Source organism: Lissotriton vulgaris, chromosome 4_1, assembly GCF_964263255.1.
Source record: "Lissotriton vulgaris chromosome 4_1, aLisVul1.2, whole genome shotgun sequence".
In the NCBI taxonomy this organism is placed as follows: domain Eukaryota; kingdom Metazoa; phylum Chordata; class Amphibia; order Caudata; family Salamandridae; genus Lissotriton; species Lissotriton vulgaris.
In genome coordinates, this window is record NC_141691.1 from 1,771,819,524 (window position 1) to 1,771,838,270 (window position 18,747).

Below are 18,747 nucleotides of genomic sequence, written 5' to 3' on the forward strand. Positions count from 1 at the left end.
TTTATTAACTGAAAATACTTTTTACATACCGCTGTGAAACTGTATTAGCTTTATTTATGTCCTAGGCCGTGTTTATGTGAGTTTATTTCAGTAATAACTCACTCACCTCTTCAATAATGTTGGTTTATATTTAAGGTTCCAATTCTTGCCAGCACTCAATATTGTTCTACTTTGATGTACCCCATAGACAGTGTTGATTCCCCATTCAGACTTCAACCACATGTATGTATTGAGGAAGTTGAAATATTCTTGATGCTCATTCGTTGCTTACAACATTAAGCGATTCTTTCATTGGTGTAATGAAATTCTGCGGCAGTCACTATCCAAACCAGGGCGCTGCTTCTTTGTGCTTATAATGTGGCAGGGGGCCTGCATGGAGATCACATGTCCTTCCATCGGAATGCAGCAATCACAAAGTGATGCAAGGAATATTTGAATTAATCACAGCCACTGTCAATTGCTTGTGACAGCATGCCAGTCGTAGTTTTCCAACCATGTAAGAAATCGGGTAATTGGATGAGGGGGGTGGAAGCACCACTTATGCAACAGCCACATCTTTGTCAGTGTGAACCACAAAAGTTAAGACAGTTAACCTGTGCTGAACCGTTTGGTGCTTAACCCTCTGGTAAGTACATCGGTGCTTAGTGGATGGATCTATTACTTGTACTTGTGCTGTGCCACTCTGTAATTTTGTGAAATGCTAAAATCCCTAAAAATAATCTGACATCAAATTCAATTTTTTTCTAAATTCTCCTTAGTTTTTTGATTTGCCTTTTTTTTTCCTTTTCCAAATTCAAGTTTGCCTCCCATCCTTATTGCTACAATTGAGATGAAGCTGATCAATATTGATAATCTCAGCAAAGCAGAGCTGCAGAGGTTTGCAGGTAAAGGTGCTGAATGGTGGAAAGAAAGTCACAAATGTGAACCTCCTGGTAGCCCTCTGAGCTTTTGAGGAAGTCAGATGGATGCAGGCCAACCCAGGGTAGCAGGAAGAGGATGGTCATGAGGACTAGGAGGTGGTCTTGGAGGAATCAGAGGAGGAAGGAGAAGATTGCCTTGCCACCGGCCTTGAACTGCATCACCCCAAGACGGAAGAGGACAACTTGCTCACAGGAGTAGAGCCCTTTGCCAGGGCAGAGAGCAGTGTGTTTTCCTGCAACCTGTCCCCTGAGGAACTGGAGGACATGAAGGCTAAGAGGGAGCTTAAGCTGCAGCTTGCAAAGTGGAAATTGGAGGGAACAAAGGAGGAGGCTGCTTCCCTGTGGGTCTTGGAGGAAAAGAAAATGGCCCTGGAGGAGAAGAAAATTCTGTTACTTCATGAGATGGGTAATCAGGTACTGGATCTGAAAGCCAACCAGATCTCAGAGTCCTGCAGCAATGGTGGCAGAATTACCTAGCGTCTAACTTTAAAGTGGGGGATGCTATTGACATGTAGTTGGAGGTCTATGAGGTTACCTTGGAGATTCACAGGGTTTTGGACAAGGCCGGACTGGCCATAGCGGGCACCGGGCGTTTCCCCGGTAGGCCGCTAGGGTGGGGGCCGGTTTTGGGCCCCTGGGGGGCCGTTTTTGTTACCGGGGGTCGGCAATGTCGGCCCCGGTAACAAAATCGGCCGAAACCTGGCCGTCGCAAAATGCTCACCTGCACTCCCCCCAACCCCAGGGGGGGGCAAGCTGAGCAGTTTGCCAGGGCCGGTTTCTGTTCTCAGTCCGGCCCTGGTCTTGGAGGAGGACTGGAGTGACAGTTTCTGGAGGCCCAGCCCCAGTGAAGGAAGAGATGCAGTTCTGGCTCTAGTGAAGAGAGTATCCCCTCATGACGGAAGCCCTTGTCACCAAGTCTGGTCTCACCCCTGAGAAGTATAGGCAGAGATTTAGGGGCAGCCAGAAGCTGCCCTATTGGCCCCGGATGGATTTTGTGGACCACTGCTGCAGGGCATTGGATGGTTGGGTGAAGGGCAGTGATGTGAGTGATTACAAGGGCTGTACAATCTGATTGCCACAGAGCACATTTTCAGTAGTTCTTTTGCAGAGCTGCGCCAACACCTAGTGGGACAAGTGCTGCTGCAGAAGAAGCCAATTGTCAATCTTTTGGCTGGACGGCAGTCATATTGGCTTGACCCTCTCTGAAGGGTCATCACCAAACCTTTTGCCCTGTACCTCTCCTGTTTTTTCAGAATGTATTTTATTGGCATTAGGAATTTGTGCACTTTACCACTGCTAACCAGTGTGAATGTTCTTATGCCCTCTCTCTCTAATACATGGAAAAATTACCTTTTCCCTAATTGGCACATTTAAATTTCTTACAAGGACCTAGTATTTGGTACTAAATGTACCCAAAGCCTGAAAATGAAATGATAGTGGGCCTGCAGCACTCTGTGTCACTTTCTAAAGGAACCGTTTAAAACATGTCTCAGCCCCATCACTGCAGCCTGAATGCAGTTTTACAACTGTCAATTCAACCTGGCAAAATAAACCTTTGGCCAGGCCTAAACCATCCTTATTAATACATATAAGTTACCCATAAGCTGCGCCCTAAAAAGCCCAGAAGGCACAGTGCATTGTATTTAAAAAGCAGGACATGTTTTTTTAGGTTTTACGTGTCCTAGTAGTGAAAAACTCCTAAATTCGTTTTTTACTACTGTATGGCCAATCTCTTCCATTAGATAACATTGAATTACCTTATTTCATTTAATAAGTGCTAACTTTAGGTTAAGAGCAGGTAGGAATATCATGTTGTGCCTGCTGCCAGTGTCCTGGATCATATAACTGTGAACAGCTTCGCTGTTGGGCTTTACTTGTTTCTCCCAGGGAGAGAGACTGAAGGGAACTAGGTGTTGGCAGGGTGGGTCATCCTTCCTAGATAGTTGGGGGTGGAGCTGTTCCCTGCCCTTCTTTCATTTCAAATGGCTTGCCTCCAGCAACCTCACACAGGAACCTGACACTAGTATTTTTTTGCCCCAGACTTCATCGAGCCTTGGTAGGAGAGAGGAAGAACTTTCCAGAACCAGATGTGGGTTAGCCTAGAAGATTCACCCACTTCAAAGTCTGGCACCATGTATAAATATTGGAACATCAGAACAACTCATCAGTAAGCTCCTAGATATACGGGCATTAGAGAAGATGGATTGCCTTGCTCCTGCTTGAGGCCTTCCTTGTCCCACAGGGGGCTGCACTGCTGCTTGAGGCCAGCCCTGATCTCTGAGAAGGAAGACTAGACCTGTTCCCTGCATCCAAGGCTTCCTGAGTGACTCCCAGGGCCAAGCTGACCTGCTGCAAATGTGTATTCCTGATCCTCATGAGGTGCCTCCCCGGTCCTGGAACCTTGGTTTGAATCAGAGGGCACTTCTCTACATGAAAAGGTAATATCCTGACGTTTGTGCTCCGCGCAACCGTGAACTGACCCGTTTGCCCCTGGACTCTGCTGCCCGCGATGACCGCAGACAAAAAGCTTCAGTGGACCTGACTGCGCTACAGCGACCACCAGCAACGACTAGTAAAATGAGATTTGCACTCTGTGATACAGTGACATCCCGCAGTGACCACCAATGCAAAGCTCCAGCAACTGAGACGCCCAACTAGCTCTTTGTCCTGCAGCCTGCAGTGATGACAGCATACAACTCTCTGGCTGCTCGTCGCGCTACATCGGCGACCATCCTCAATGCTGTCTGTGCTCCTCAAGGCCTCCTCCACTGCAACTTTGAGAAGGTAACTTTTTCAACTGGACTAACCTGGTCCCCGACCGCTACCCGTCCTCCATTGCAGGTGGCCTTTACTTGTGACTTTCCCCGGCCTAGCACAGCCGGATGACTGCGAGTGGCACTTTGTGCTTTTAGGCGCTATATCTACCGAAACCTTTAATATTGCATATCGCCAAATTAACTGATTACATATTTGTTTGTCTGGTATTATTTTGTTTATTTAATTGTTCTCTATTTTTCTAAATTGGTGTGGAATTTTTCTTGTGTTGTGTTTTCACTTTGTTATGGTTGTGTGCTTCACATATTGCCTCGGAGCAAAGCCTAGCTTACCATAGGGTTAGGCACAGGTTAATTTAGTGACTTTTGTGGTTCACCCTGCCAAGGACTGTGGTTGTTGCTTAAATAGGGTTTCCACTCCCTCAACCAATAAATAACTCCGCTACTTACAGCCCACTTGAGATAGAAACCAACCATTTCGAAATCAGTCTTGGCCATGCTCCAGTACGAAGTGGCCAGCCAAAATACTGCACCTGATCCCCTTCATTAGAGTACATATGCAGTCTCAGACACGTTTCAGCCTACTTAGGCCTTGCTACCGAGGTATTGCTTCATTCCTGTGGAACGGTGAGCACAGGATCAATGCCTTCTTATATCTGTTACACTTAATTTGGAATGGTCATATGTTAGTGTTAGAATTGGGGGTCTCTGGTTGGCGCAGGTATGTACTTGCGACAAGCAGGGACCCTCTCCTCTAAGTCAGGGCAAAGGATTACTCCCAGAAATAACCCCCGCTTACCCTCTAGGTAGTGTGACGCAAGCAGTCTAGGCTAAACTCTGGAGTACATAGGGTTAAACATTTGCAATATCACACCACCACCACTAACCCACCACACAATGACACCAAACTGTATTGTAGTAAAATATATTCTCTTTATATCTTTTTAGCAGCAGGCTTGTGAATACAGTTCAATTACTTCAAAATGTGATGTTTCAGTTACTCTTACCAAAGTCACAGTGTTTAAATCAGCTTATTTCTCTTATTCCCCCAAAACGATATTATCTGGGGCTGTCTTGTTCGACGTTCTCTCGAAGGCGGGGTGCCTGCTGAAGCCTCGCTGCACCTCCGGTAATTAAAGGGGCCCGACCGGCCCGGGCTCACGCTTCTGGCGGGAGCGGCGGCAGGTCGGCTCGAGTCCGCCTCCCAGTGCGAGCCGCACGGCTGTGCGCGGCTGGCGGGGGAGAGAGCGGGGGCCCTGGGAGCGCTCAACACGCGGCTCCGAGGGCTGCGCTGGTCAGAGGGCGGTGCGAGTGAGGCAGGCCAAACGCTCGCACCGCGGGGCAATCAACAGTACCTTTTCTTGCTGAGGTAGTCAGGGCGCAGGTCGGCGCGGTGATCCGTGTTGCGGTGTTTTCCTCCTGGGGGTGGAGCGAGCGGCGGCTCGGCTCTGGCTCGGAGGTTGGCGTTGCGGCGCGGGCCGGGCCACAGGGACAGAGCGCCTTGGGGTTTCCTCACAGAGGTGGCTCACGCAGTGGGCGGCGATCCGCAGAGCCCGCCACAGGCAATCCAGGCGGCGTTCTTGCACCACACGCCGCAGCTGTTTCTCGGACAGCGGCCGGCGAGTTCAGGGGCACACGACACGAAGGGGTGTAAGCAGGCACCGGGCACGACCTTTCTTCACGTTGCGAGCTGCGGCTCGGGGCCAGTCACGGTGCTCGGATCAGCTGGGCTGGTCTTTACGATGCTTCTGGGCCTGGCAGGCGGCAGTCACGGTGTTCAGAGGGATGGCAACACCCAGAGCTTGCTGAAGAGTGCGATGGTTAAAGCGCGCTCCGCTTTTCCTGGATAAGCGTGCAGGGGGAAAGCAGCGTTTCACAGCGGTTCCTCTGTCAGGGGGTAGCGCCCACTGTTCCTGGGGCGCTGGTCAGGGGGCAAGTTCCACAGCAAGCCCTTGGAGATCTTTTAGCAGAGTTTGGCACAAAGTTCAATAAAAGCAAAAGTCTCTTGTAGTCTTTTCTCTCCTCTCCTTCTGCAGCAAGGCACCAGACACAGGCCAGAGACAGCACTCCTCCTTGTAGTCTTCTTCCAGGTCCTTCTCTTCGGGCAGATTTTCTTCTGTAGCACAAACAGGATCTAATTTACAAGGAGCAGGGATCCTACTTTTATACCCCATTTCCCTTGTCTTCTCAGGCCAGGGGGTCTCTGTATAATTCCTTTCAGTCTCTGAGTACTTGATGGGTGTACTCTGGCTGTTGCTTTCAGTGTGAGGGCAGGCACATCAGACGCTCCACAGGGGGTGGAGCTAGCATTGTGTGGCCAGGGGCATCCAGGAGTACCTTGATGATGGTGCTTCGCCCTTCCTGGGCCAGGTGCAGGCTGAGTCATCAGTCGCTCCCCAGGGGGGCGGAGCCAGCATTGTGGTGGCAGAGCACAGCCTGATTAGAAGTCCAGGGCCACTCCTACCTCCCACTAAGGTGTAATCCTTGCATTCACCACCTGTCATCCCCCAGCCCTGTCACACACACATCCCAGACAGTCAGATACACATACCAGCAGAGGCGGGCTGAAATTGTTAGGCAAGCAAATGCTAACTTTCTAAAAGTAGCATTTGCAAACACAGGATATTAAAATAAACTTTACTAAAAGAAGTATTTTATTATTCTGAGTTCAGGCATACTAAACATTATTTTCTACCATGCTCCCTGAGCCTGCTGGGATTATAGAGTGTAATAATTCCAGCAGCCCATTCTGGCCTAAAGGGAGCAGGTAGCCTTACAATAGTGAAAAACGAATTTGGCAGTAATTCACTATTAGGACATGCCACACACCTCAGAGCATGTCCTACCTTACACTTACAATGCACCCTGCCCTAGGGCCTACCATAGGGGTGACTAATATGAAGTTAAGGGAAGGTTTAGGGGCTGGCAAGTGGGTGCACTTGCCCAGCCAGCATGACAGTACCAGACTGCACACAGGTTCTGCAATGGCAGACCCTAGACACATTTTAAGGCTGCTTCTGTGGGTGGCGCAACCAGCGCTGCAGGCCCACTACCAGTATTGGCATTTACAAGCCCTGGCACTCCTGGTGCACTTTACTGGGGACTGACAGTAAATCCAATGAACCAATCAGGAATATCAATCACAGTTACACTTTACATAGGGAGAGCATATGCACTTTAGCACTGGTCAGCAGTGGTAAAGTGCCCAGAGTCCTAAACCAACAAAAACAGGTCAGAGGAAATATAGGAGGAAAAAGGCAAAAAGTTTAGGGATGACCCAGCAGGAAGGGCCAAGTCCAACAGTTAGCCTACTAACAGCCTAGGCTTACGGTGGACTCTTGTGCTGGGTGCTTAGTTTACCACATCTGCTGCTCTCCTTGAACCTCTGGATGGAAACATGGTATTCTCCTGAGCCCCATTATTCTAGCTCCAGCAGCATATACATACCAAAAGTTCTGTGGTGGACAATTTTCCATCTTTGTGAACAAAATAACAACCACTAACAAAGAAAAGATAAACAGAATAGCTGGAGCCACAGCTTAACACATTCACAAAACGGGCACAGAGGAAACCCATCAAGGTTAATTACGAAACGGCAACACCTTTGCCACTGTTTCTTTATGTACTGCTGCTGGATGTGATGTCTCATTAATTTTAAACATAGAAATCTGCATAGTTTCTGTATAAGTGTACTTCCAACATCTTCGTCCAAATCCATGAAATTATGCCACTCTATTATTAATTGAATTGATCCCTGCAGCCTATGCATTTCTTGCCACAATCATTTTTAAATAAATAATAGTCTTTGAATAGTGCACTTAACTGTGAACTATGCACCTAGGACAACAAAGACCATAACCCTAAATACTTGCCACACAGTTACTATATGTATTAATGGCCATGCCTTACTCAAGATAGCAGTGAAGAGACATATCTGATTTTAGCACAAGAATGTCAACTTCCTAGACTTAAAGGAATAATTTTAAATGTATTTTGAGTAGGGAGCATGTGTGCTCTATGCAGTCTCTCTCAAGTGGCTCTTCCTCTTCATTAATAGAAAGGCGTTCTGTTGTTTTACCCTTCTCGCATTAAACAAAACACGAAAAGAAGGTGATTCTTATTATGCAGACCTGGCTAAAGCAGGGCTAGTTTACAGACGTGCTGCACCTTCTGTGGTCTTTCAAAAGGGCAAATAGGTCAAATAAACTTGCCATCAATAGGACTGTCAGCCTGGTTACTTATTTTTGGGTACATCAATATTAAGATTACCCTCCACTCAGAATAATCGTATACACTTTAAAAGCAGCCAGTGGATACTGATTAGTATAAAAGAAATATGAAGCCATTCTAGGACCAAGAAGGTTTGAGGTGGGCAGATCCTGTGGAGTTTCACTCTGGTATTCGGTGGAGTTAAAAAAAAAACTCTGTGAGATTCTGCGGAGTTCTGCAAATGGGCGGAAACTGGCACATCACGTTGCTCTTGCTGATTTTTCTCGCCTGGAGCTTGTTCCACGCTGAAAGAAATCAGCATGAACTACACCACACAGTGAACCTGAGGGCATTGCTTCTCGAGTTGCTTAGGCTGCCACTGGAGTAGATTTTCTACTCGGGGTGCAGCTTTCTCACTGTGAACGGTTGTACCTGCCCGCGACTGCCTGCTTGGGAAAATCTTGCCAAATGCTCTCCTAGCACCCGAAAAAAATGCTAGGGGTCACCAATTCTTCCTCACCAACTTACTGTTGGCAAGCTGCATGCAAGAAAAAGTCCATCATCTGACACACCAGCAGGATTTGGCTAGAACTCTGCACTACATGCGTAATGCGGAATGGCCAAAATTACGCCAACTCTGCCAGTGGAGTGGAATGTATTGCCCACCCCTATTTAAAAGCCCGGAGGCAAGTGTCCAATCAATAGATTTCATTTTCAGGAAAAAAGATTTTTTGCAGCTCTTATGATTGTAGCTGGGTGTTGGAAATTAGGGTAACGTGCAAAGCAGATAAGAATTAGAGAGTATTTTATGTGTTCATTTTCATGGGGTGCCTGTGCTTCATTTCCTTCCATTTTCTAGCTGTGTTCCTGATGTTTCTCTTCAGCTTTAAAAACATTTAAAATTATGATGGGTAGAAACCTTGAATTATTCTCTACCATTGGTAATTATTGAGGCCACATTCCTGTTTATTGTTTTTTACTCACTATGCCACTGAAAACTGAGACCAACCATAAGTAAATTCACCTTGATCCTGCACAAGAAGGTACATTTCAGCCAGGCAGAAACACAATCAACACATTTGGGCATTTTGTGCCTCATTGTTATTTTAATACCCTTTTTGTTGTTGATTTTTTAACTTTGGCCTCATCAGTGGGGTAAGATTGATTGTAATGGCACAGTGAACGCGGGACCCATTTCTGGACATTTCTCTTATACTTCGAAACCAAGGTTCATGTGTATATGACTGATTCTTGTCTAAGGGGGCCTTGAGTGTGAAGAAACAATGGACTGGAATGTAGCCTGAGCTACCAGTGACTGAGATTCAGTCAAATACTCCACCCTTCACAATTGTTTTGTTTTTCTCAGTCAGATGCCCTAAGTGCAACAGGTCCAAGCTGGCTGTTGCCAGGTGGATCATATCCTACACTGTTACTGATATGCTCTCCTGCATTGAAAGTCCAGTAACTTTTCATCGGAGCAGGATCAGTGGTATTCTCAAGACCTGTAAGTTTCTAAATATTTAAAATGACATTGATTTTAAAAGGGTCAGATATTCATATCTATAGTTGTAGACAAAGAGACAGGTTTCCAAGTAGGGAAAGGTGTAAGAGGTAGGAATAGAGAGAGAGAGGCAGAGTTAGTTGTAGAGATAGATGTAAAGTGAGAAACGTCTGGTAGTTTTAATATGATAAGTAGAGAAAGTATATTTGTTTAGGGTTAACTTTAGGGTTTATACCATATTTTAGTCATTAAGGCATTCTTTATCATCTGTGCTTCATTACTGCCAATCTAATATGAAATGGTAAAATGGTTATTATGAATTCTTTATTTTCTTTCTTTAGTGTGTCATTCTTCATTTTTATGGCCTCTGCTGCACAGTTTTTCAATGAGGTCATGAGAAATATTTTCAATTATTATTTCTTTTCCCCCGATATTTCTTATTTACTTATCGCATATTTTTTTTACCTGCTGTAGAATATATTCATAGGTAAGGAATAGGAGACATCCAGGGTTTGGGTGTAGGATAAAGCTACGTTTGTCTTGACTGTTAATCTTAGTCCTTAGGGACTTCCATATTCCTTACATCCTCTCGCCTGCCCTTCTTCAAGAGGCAAAACCATACATTTCAGTACAGGGAACAAATTACTCTAAGCTTCCGCCCGAGCGGGATTCTTATATGTTAATCATCCAGTATAATCATCAAATATCCCCCACCATTAGTGGTATGGATCTTTGTTAGTTGACAAGGAGAGATAAGGCGCTATCATTTACATAAGTTATCACGAACAGTGAAGTTCAATATGGGCGTCACAAGAATCGATAATTAGATTTAGTGTGATTTTTAAGTTTTTTTTTTAATTAATTCTAAATCAATTATTAATTCAGTAAGTTTTCAAATTTAGTCCTCATTATTACAGATTCAAATAATTCAGAAGTCGATATTTCAGGACATAATACAATAATATATTGATGAGAAATACAAAAAGGAAAGAAGAAATGCAGCAAGCTTGTTCCATATAGGAAAAGCCCTAATGTAAACTAAAAAGGGAAATTATCTTCAATAAGCAAGGTAAGGTGTTAGTTACAGAAACCCAAATGAAAGGATCTTGTGAGAGAATAAGAATGCTTAGGCAGGAAGCCTTAGCACTCAAGCAGTATAGATTGCAAATGCTGGAAGGATATTCTTGGCTGAAAGCAGGTGTTTCTAAGATCTGCCTCCTAAGTTCTGCAGCAACCTCTCCGAAGATCTCTCCTCCTAGTCTAGGAAATATGTTAATATATTTAGATCAAAACATTAATGGCAGCAATTCTCTCATTCCCCGCTCCTGTGAACCAATCAGTCTTCTGCAAACTCTGGGTGCAGGTAAACTCTCTTGTTTCTCACGTCTTCACAATGTGCTGTGCAACCATGTCCTTTGTTTGTTACTCTGAACAGATCTTGTGGATCAGACAATTCTTTCCACAAGTCGCGTTTCCTGCCATCTCCTCTCCTTCCAGTGAGAAGATCACTATCAGTTGTCTAATACATAACAAAGGCCTATTTACTAGCTAACAGAATGCTTCTGGAAAATTAATACATTTGCAGTGGAAAAAGAAAAACATATTGTGCAAAATAATAGTTTAAATGCGAAAACAGGCCTCTCATCCCTATCCCTTGGGTGAAGGATGTAGCCTAATGGCGTGAGCAGTCAACCTCAAAGCTGGGGAACCAGGTTAGAGTCTCGGCAAGGGACGATCAACATCACGTGATTCTGGGAAAATCACTTAATCTCCCTGGAACTAACAAAAAAATTAATGGGTCCATCTTTAATGCAACTGGTCCACATGTCAGGTTTGCGCTATATAAAACTCCGAAGAAATAAAATGTGTAAAGTCGACATTTAAATTGACATCAGCAGTTAGGCTAACTTAATTCATTACAATATGTTAATTCATGTGTTTGCTTATAATGCCTCAATGCAATTACCTACTAAAAATGTAGCATTTATCATGCATGTGTTATTCAGCATTGAAATTTGCACTTTTCCATTAAGTGTGTTTAATTTGCAAACTGGGGAAATTTGCTCTACCACTTCTCTGCTGGGTCATGATCCATGCTAAGCACCAACCATGCAAAACTCTGTATTGACTACCTTTGAGAAGCACTTTCTTATCCCATAGATGGTAGGATACTCACAGGCTACGAATAGGACAGAACCTATGATCAAGGAGTAACTATTATGACAGAAAAGTCCTCGGTATTTTATGCCTGCCTAGCTATCAAAGGTAATAAGAGACTTTTACTCATGTTGTGCCGTTAGTAAAGGTACACCTTGTGCTTTGTTATGAGTGCACCTCTTCGCGATGATCTCAGCAGCTGCTCAGAGTGAGTTAAAAGAACCCAAACTGATGAAGTTCTGCAAAATGGTTGACCGATTCTAATCCATTGTGAAAACAGAAAGATTAGCACTATTGTGCTACAGCTGCATGAGTGTTAACGTATCAAACACGTTTTGAAAAAGCCAACAGGGCTGGCATTGGAAGTGTGATTCTATTTTAAACATATGCAATATTGTAAAAGAAATATACAAAAATATCAAACTAAAAGAGCGGTCCAGCCACCCCTGGCACTGAAGTTCACTCCAATTCTAGTGGCTGCAGACGTGTTTAGGCAAAATTGCGTCACAGTGCAAGGGACGCAGTGGATGCAGTGGCCTCACTCATTGCCCTATTCTGTGTGCTGCTCTGGGCAGAAGCAAATGTGAACAACACTTTAAGAGAGCAAAGGATAAAGAGGGCTGGCAGAAAGATTCCGTGGTATCTGCATATGTACTTGTATCATTCCTTTGGAAAACATGATGCTGGAAAGACTTGTGAAGCTGTAGGCAGGACCTAAAAACGCAGCCTCTCTCAAACTTTGGGTTCGATTGTGTTCTCAGTTTTCATCGGCATCAGCATGGGTTTTTACCGTTATTAGGTCAGAATGAGCTAGAAAATGGGTTCTTTGGAAAATTTTGGGTGTGCATTAGCACTTTAACATCGATTTGATAAAAACTGAAAAATGCAATGGAATGTGTATGATAATTAAGATCAAGTAAGGTTTATGCGTTGGCTGGTATATAAACGAACGTGGGTTGCACAGAACCATTGTTTGTGCATAATAGAAGGTCTAAATCTAATCCACGGAGCGGGCCAAATGCTTGGATTTAAAAAAACAAGCATTTGCAATGCAATAGGTCTCGCATTCACGCAGCTTTGAGCTATTGGTATTGTGAATGACAATGCTGTTTATTATGTTTTGGGTTTTAAAACATAAATAAATGGCACTGTCATTTATAATACTAATAGCTTTAACTCTCGCAAATGCGAGACCTATTGCATTGCAATAAAGGGCCTTCTCGACCCCTTTTTAGATTGTAAATATCAGAGGAAGAGACCGGCTGACAACGTCTTCAAAGTAGTGATAACTAGTTCAGTGAAGAAGACGTACAAGTGTTGTAAATTACACAGACACAAAGTGTGAAGTGAGAGTTACATATGATCCGAGCTATAAACACTAACAAAGCGCTCCAACACCTTTCGCTCTGTGATTACATTGTTGCGGCTTAGGAGGAAGAGTGGGAGGGGAGCTATTTCCTGCCCTCTCCGTGATTTGAGTGTGCAGTGTGGCATTGTGTAATGTCATTGCTATCTTTGACCTAATAAAAAACACTCCAAATTTAGTAGGGCCCTGGCATCACCTCTTGGTGCAGGGCAGGCTGTGCTTTATGGCAGGCATTGAGGGAGGGATGGTCTTGGCTGCAGCACCGGCCTTGTACAGTGCCCCTGCTATTACTAGTGAGCGAGAGGCACTGAGGTGGTGGTATTGGTGGTGGTGGCATTGGTGGTGGTGGTATGGCACTGGTATTGGTGATGGTGGTAGTGATGGAGGTGGTGGTACTGGTGGAGGTGGAGGTGGTGGTATTGGTGGTGGCTGTAATTGTGGTGGCTGTTTGGGTGGTGGTGGTATTGGCGGGCTGGTGGTATTGGTGGTGGTAGTATTGGTGGCGGTGGTGGTGATATTAGTGGTGGTGGTATTGGTGATGGTGGTGATATTGGTGATGGTGGTGGTATTGGTGGTGGTGGTGGTGGTATTGGTGGTGGTAGTTTTGGTGGTATTAGTATTGGTGGTGTTGGTATTAGTGGTGGTGGTGGTATTGGTGGTGGTATTGGTGTTGGTAGTGGTATTGGTGGTGGTGGCATTGGTGGTGGTGGTATTGGCAGTGGTGTTGGTATTGGTCGTGGTGGTATTGGCAGTGGTGATATTGGTGGAGCTGGTGGTATTGGTGAAGGTAGTGGTATTGGTGGTGGAGGTATTGGGGCAGTGGTATGGGTGGCGGTGGTATTGGTGGTGGTGGTGTTAATAAAACAGGATTTGGAGAACAAACCGTCGGGTGGCGTTAGTACAGATGACATGTAACACAAATGTGCTGTTATCAGCTTCAGCCCTTTAGCACAGGATTATATGCTACCTGGAATTCACATGACTTAATTCGCTAATCACTTCTAAATCCATTTTACTTGGGGGGTAGGTTGAAACAGACACAAGATAATGCCGGGGTAAAGTGATTGAAAGCAGGGACCCGTGTTACGGGGGCGGACGTGCCGCTTAAGAAAACACAAACGGTTTCAGCTGAAGCAGCACATGTCCGGCTTGCAGAAAGAGAAACTCAATAAAGTAAATAGTGCTTACAGACTAAATAATAGGTCCTGTGAAATAACCGAAGTAAAGGGGCCAGTCGCCATGGGAGGTTACAAATGAAGACAAGGCCATACTAAGGAGGGACTAACAGTCCGCACGTGATCTGATGTTAGCGCGCGGACCCCCTTGAAGTTGCTACCTGAATTGAATCCACCATGATATTAAACATGTTAAAGGCTCGACTATCCGCCAGACCAGGAGTTGGAGTCAGGGCATGGTCGTCTTAGTGTGGGCCAGAAAGGAAGAAGTATATGAATGGTTAAGGATGCAGGTGCATATTTCTGTGAAAGTGCTGCTGCATCACATACTGCCAGTGGCCTTGGGAGATGATGGTGATGTTGTGATCCAACTTGTGAACATGTGGCAGTGTTGATATCCATCGGTTATTTATTCCAGCACATTTATAACTAAATACTGCTTGGTGTGAATCAGTAATAATTGACACAGTGAAAAATGGATGGTTTTCCTTGCATGTCCTCGTTTTCACTGGCTGAAACTGGAATGGATTATTTAACCAGATTTCTTTTTTTTAATTCATGTGTGTGAACTGCTGATCCGAGATTTAATTTCTAGTAACCTTGTGTGTTATGCCATACCCCTTGTATGCCCTTTTAACAATGCCAGTTAAACTGCTCACACAAGTAGGCCACTGGTAGCAAGCCCAGTGTAACCTGCAAATGGTATTGTAACTCTCCTAACAACTGAAATGAGGGCAAGCTACACTCACTGCTACAGGTGTCTGACTAATTAGCCATGAAGGCCCTAGCAATACTGCATGGTCAGCAAGTCACGCCCACTGTTCCATTTTGTGTCATGCATCTGCATAGCAATAGCTCCCATCTGCCCCCAATCGTGGGTGGTCCCACACTATGTGAAAACCAGCTGTGACCATGGCTGTTGAATCTACCAAGTAGACCTAGTTCGATTATGTAGCCCAAGAATTAATTGTACCCCACCATAATTAAAGACCTACCTTGTTCTATGGATATTTTCTACTAACCTTGTCCTAATTGGTAATTTACATGTTATTCTACCTACACTGCGCAGAAATCACAATTAACCTGCTCCCGCATATGGCCATTCTGCTGAAAGCCCAGTGGGCCTGGGAGTGGGGAATGCTATTTAACCATCATATCCTAGGCACGCAGGAGACATCACTCACTGCTGCCGGTGCCTGGGATCTTGAGCATCATGCTGGTGGCGCTATTTATAACATGACCTTACCACCACTGCTGTGACTTGAACCCTACCTTACGGGTGCCTGTGACCCAAATGCTGAAGACTTCGCCTCTGAGCTACAGCTTCAGTTCACTGCAGTTTTCCTGGCTATTTCATCTGGCTTAATTAAAGCACTTGCACATGCCTCAAGAAAAACCATTGCAATAATTTGTACTACTGCATTTAGGTGATGATTTCAAGTACTTGCACCTGACTCTAGCGAGTCACCTAGTCACTTTCAGACGCCTACGGCCTTATTATAGATTTCCTGCAGTTACTTCTGAATCAAGATGGGCATTCACTAATGGCCCTGCAGCTACGCGAAATGCCGAACGTATTGGCTCTGCCCATCCTTATTGATATTGTAGCTCCAGTACTTAGAGCTGAAGGCCCCAGGTACGCCTATTTTGCATGCTCTGCTTTAAGGCGAATGTGCCATGTTCCAGTTCCACTGCAGATCCCAGAAGGCAACATATTGTTTGCTTAAAGACGGGAAGTCGGTGTACTTCTGACATTTTGTCATTTCGGGCTATGTGCTGCTTCTTGTGCTTTCATTTTGTGAGCTTGGCCTGTTCCTTTAATTTTCCATTTTGACTTGCTTGATGCCTTCTGGGAGAGTCCATTAATGCCCTTACCTAGGATGCACTTCTGTGTATGTGGTGGGGCAAGAGAGTGTTCACTGCTGATGCTGTTTAAACTCCAGTGTAAAAATTACAACAATTACACAGCTGTGCTCTAGCAACTACAGTAAGGTGTCACAAAACTTAGTACAATGACCAATGTGATTCAATGAACAGAAGCAGATTCTTCAGTGTATTTTTCTTGTCACAGCAAGATGACGGTTTATTGTATCCAGACTTGAAGAACAGTCACAGTAAGCCGACACGTGTTTCGTCGTGTACAGTTGAGTCAACACGACTCTTTAGGGCTTCAGACTCAACTCCAAATGAATGGGTTGAGAATAGTCTGGAACTTGTAGTGGCGTTTTATGTGGGTAGTAGCCGGGAGGGGATCCATCTGTTGTGGTGCTTCAGAAAACGGGTGCGTTTTCTCACTCGCGGTATGCAGTAGTGCGGTATCCCTCCTCTGGTGTTTCCCGGTCGCCGTCTTTCGTAAACGGCCTGATATACACCCGTATTAAGTGCTAAATCCTGAAGACTTTGACCCACCTAATAGGGCGGAATATAGGAGCAAGATTAAATTCTTGCACCTGACCCAACTGAATATACCATTCCTACTTACCAATAAATTTGAACCTAAACACTCAGTGTCTCTCTCTAATCTACCCACATAAAACGCCACTACAAGTTCCAGACTATTCTCAACCCATTCATTTGGAGTTGAGTCTGAAGCCCTGAAGAGTCGTGTTGACTCAACTGTACACGACGAAACACGTGTCGGCTTACTGTGACTGTTCTTCAAGTCTGGATACAATAAACCGTCATCTTGCTGTGACAAGAAAAATACACTGAAGAATCTGCTTCTGTTCATTGAATCACATTGGTCATTGTACTAAGTTTTGTGACACCTTACTGTAGTTGCGAGAGCACAGCTGTGTAATTGTTGTTAAGTCATTGACTTTTTTAGACGGTTAAGGGTGTTTTCCGTCTGCTCTTCACGCACTACCCATCGACTATTTACACGACACACTGTAACAGAGAAATTGAGGCAGTGCGCCCCTAGTATCTGATTTTCTTAAAAACCCCTGAACAGTTTACTTAAAAATTACAACAATAACGTGTTTTAACTAGTGCTTCAGACCACGCTTAGTTATTTCTGCGCTGTGACTGGCTGATGCAACTGTCTATATGTGCTTGCGGTCCTTAACACGGAATGATGTAAGGTGGCCAATTAGAGGAGCTAGCGACAAGCCTAAAAGTAGTGCGCTTGGCAGTGGTAGTCATAACGTGTATTTGTGCGTATGTTCACCCGAAGGCTATCATGGCACTTAATACCGATGTGCCTTGGTAGCAACTCAATGGCACTCATTTTATCAACCCCCTGAGAATGAAAGACTGAGCAGGCCCTCCATGGTGTGACCTGTGTCCCTGAGGTCACACCAGGCCCCCCACAGTAGATGCTTTAGCCCACAAAGCCACTAGACCCATATATGTGTCCCAGACCGAGAGCTAATGCTTGTCACATTTCTAAAGTGTGGTTTGGCTACACATGCAGCACGCCACTCAGTACCTGCCAAATAATAATTATCTGCACTGGTCAGTCTCAAAGAAGTACAAGTGTGTGCTGCTTGTAAATTGCAGTCGCGCTGTCCTATGTGAGGCTAATCCTGGGATGCTGTAGAGTGTTCAGTTCTTTGTTTTTGCGTACACACTCTCATGTTTACCCCCAGCCGGTGCATATCATGCACAGTGCGGGAGGGGCCCTCTGAAGCAATAGATACCTGTGTTGCCATCTGCAGTGTCATGCTAGAGTTCTCCTGCTATCTCCAACAGGTAACATGCCTGCTGCACAGCGCTGCCCCTTGCCACTGGGTCATCATACCCTACACAAGCGCCCTTTGCAAGACTTGGAAAAAATTTCATCTCGCTCTAACTTATACTTTGTAGTTTGCATGTAGCTGCTGGTGACAAATAATAGCCCACAGTTTATGCAAGGCTTATAGATTTTAACTTCTTACTGTCGTACAAAAGGATCGCTCAGACTAGAGGAGTCACCCACTGATCTATTCCCATTATATACACCTGCGATATACATGGTACACGTTCTTTGCAGCAGGCGTGTTAACCTACTGTGCTACCTTACATGCATCAAAGCTTCCTCTAGGCAATCTTCCGATCTCTCTAGGAAGAAGATAAATCGCCGGAGTTCTCTTGACCTTTTCACTGGTGCCTGAAAATTGTTGGGGCTCAAAATAAGCCAGCAGTAGGTCTTCAAGCCATAAATATATTGGCACACACGACACCCCCACCTGAAGTCACGCTGCCGTATTTGATTGCTATTGAGGTGACTTTTACTGTTATCAAGGAGTGAGGCTCTCCCCAAGTGTCTGTGGTGTGCGCCGGATTAAGTGCAGTGAGTTGCCCTCCCTTCATTGAGGGGAGCAAGCCTCCCACCAGTATCCACCTAAGAGAAGGAGGGGTAGCAGTGCTGTGCACAACCGCTGTAGCAACCGATATTTCTGTGCCTGGCTCTGTGCTGTTTCTCATCACCCTCGGGTAGCCAAACTGTCGCCGGGGTGGGCCACTACTAAAATGGCAGAGCACACAAGCACCAAAACTGCCCCAAGAAGACGTTGAGCCAATATGGCAGCAAAGCCGAAGGCACGGGCAAATCTCAATTATTTGAATGTATGAAGCATTCCTGAAATGGTTCTGGTGGCCCCTGGGACGGAAACATGCTGAATCACCAGCAGTGGGGCTGGGGGGGGGGGGGGAGTGTCCGCTG

The 18,747-nt window shown here is 45.2% G+C and overlaps 1 protein-coding gene across 2 annotated transcripts in view; it reads left to right on the forward strand.

Annotated features, from left to right (window-relative positions):
- RIMS2 (regulating synaptic membrane exocytosis 2) overlaps positions 1–18,747 on the forward strand; it is a 1,859,827-nt gene that overhangs the window by 1,468,321 nt on the left and 372,759 nt on the right. The gene's annotated exons all lie outside the window — the stretch shown is intronic.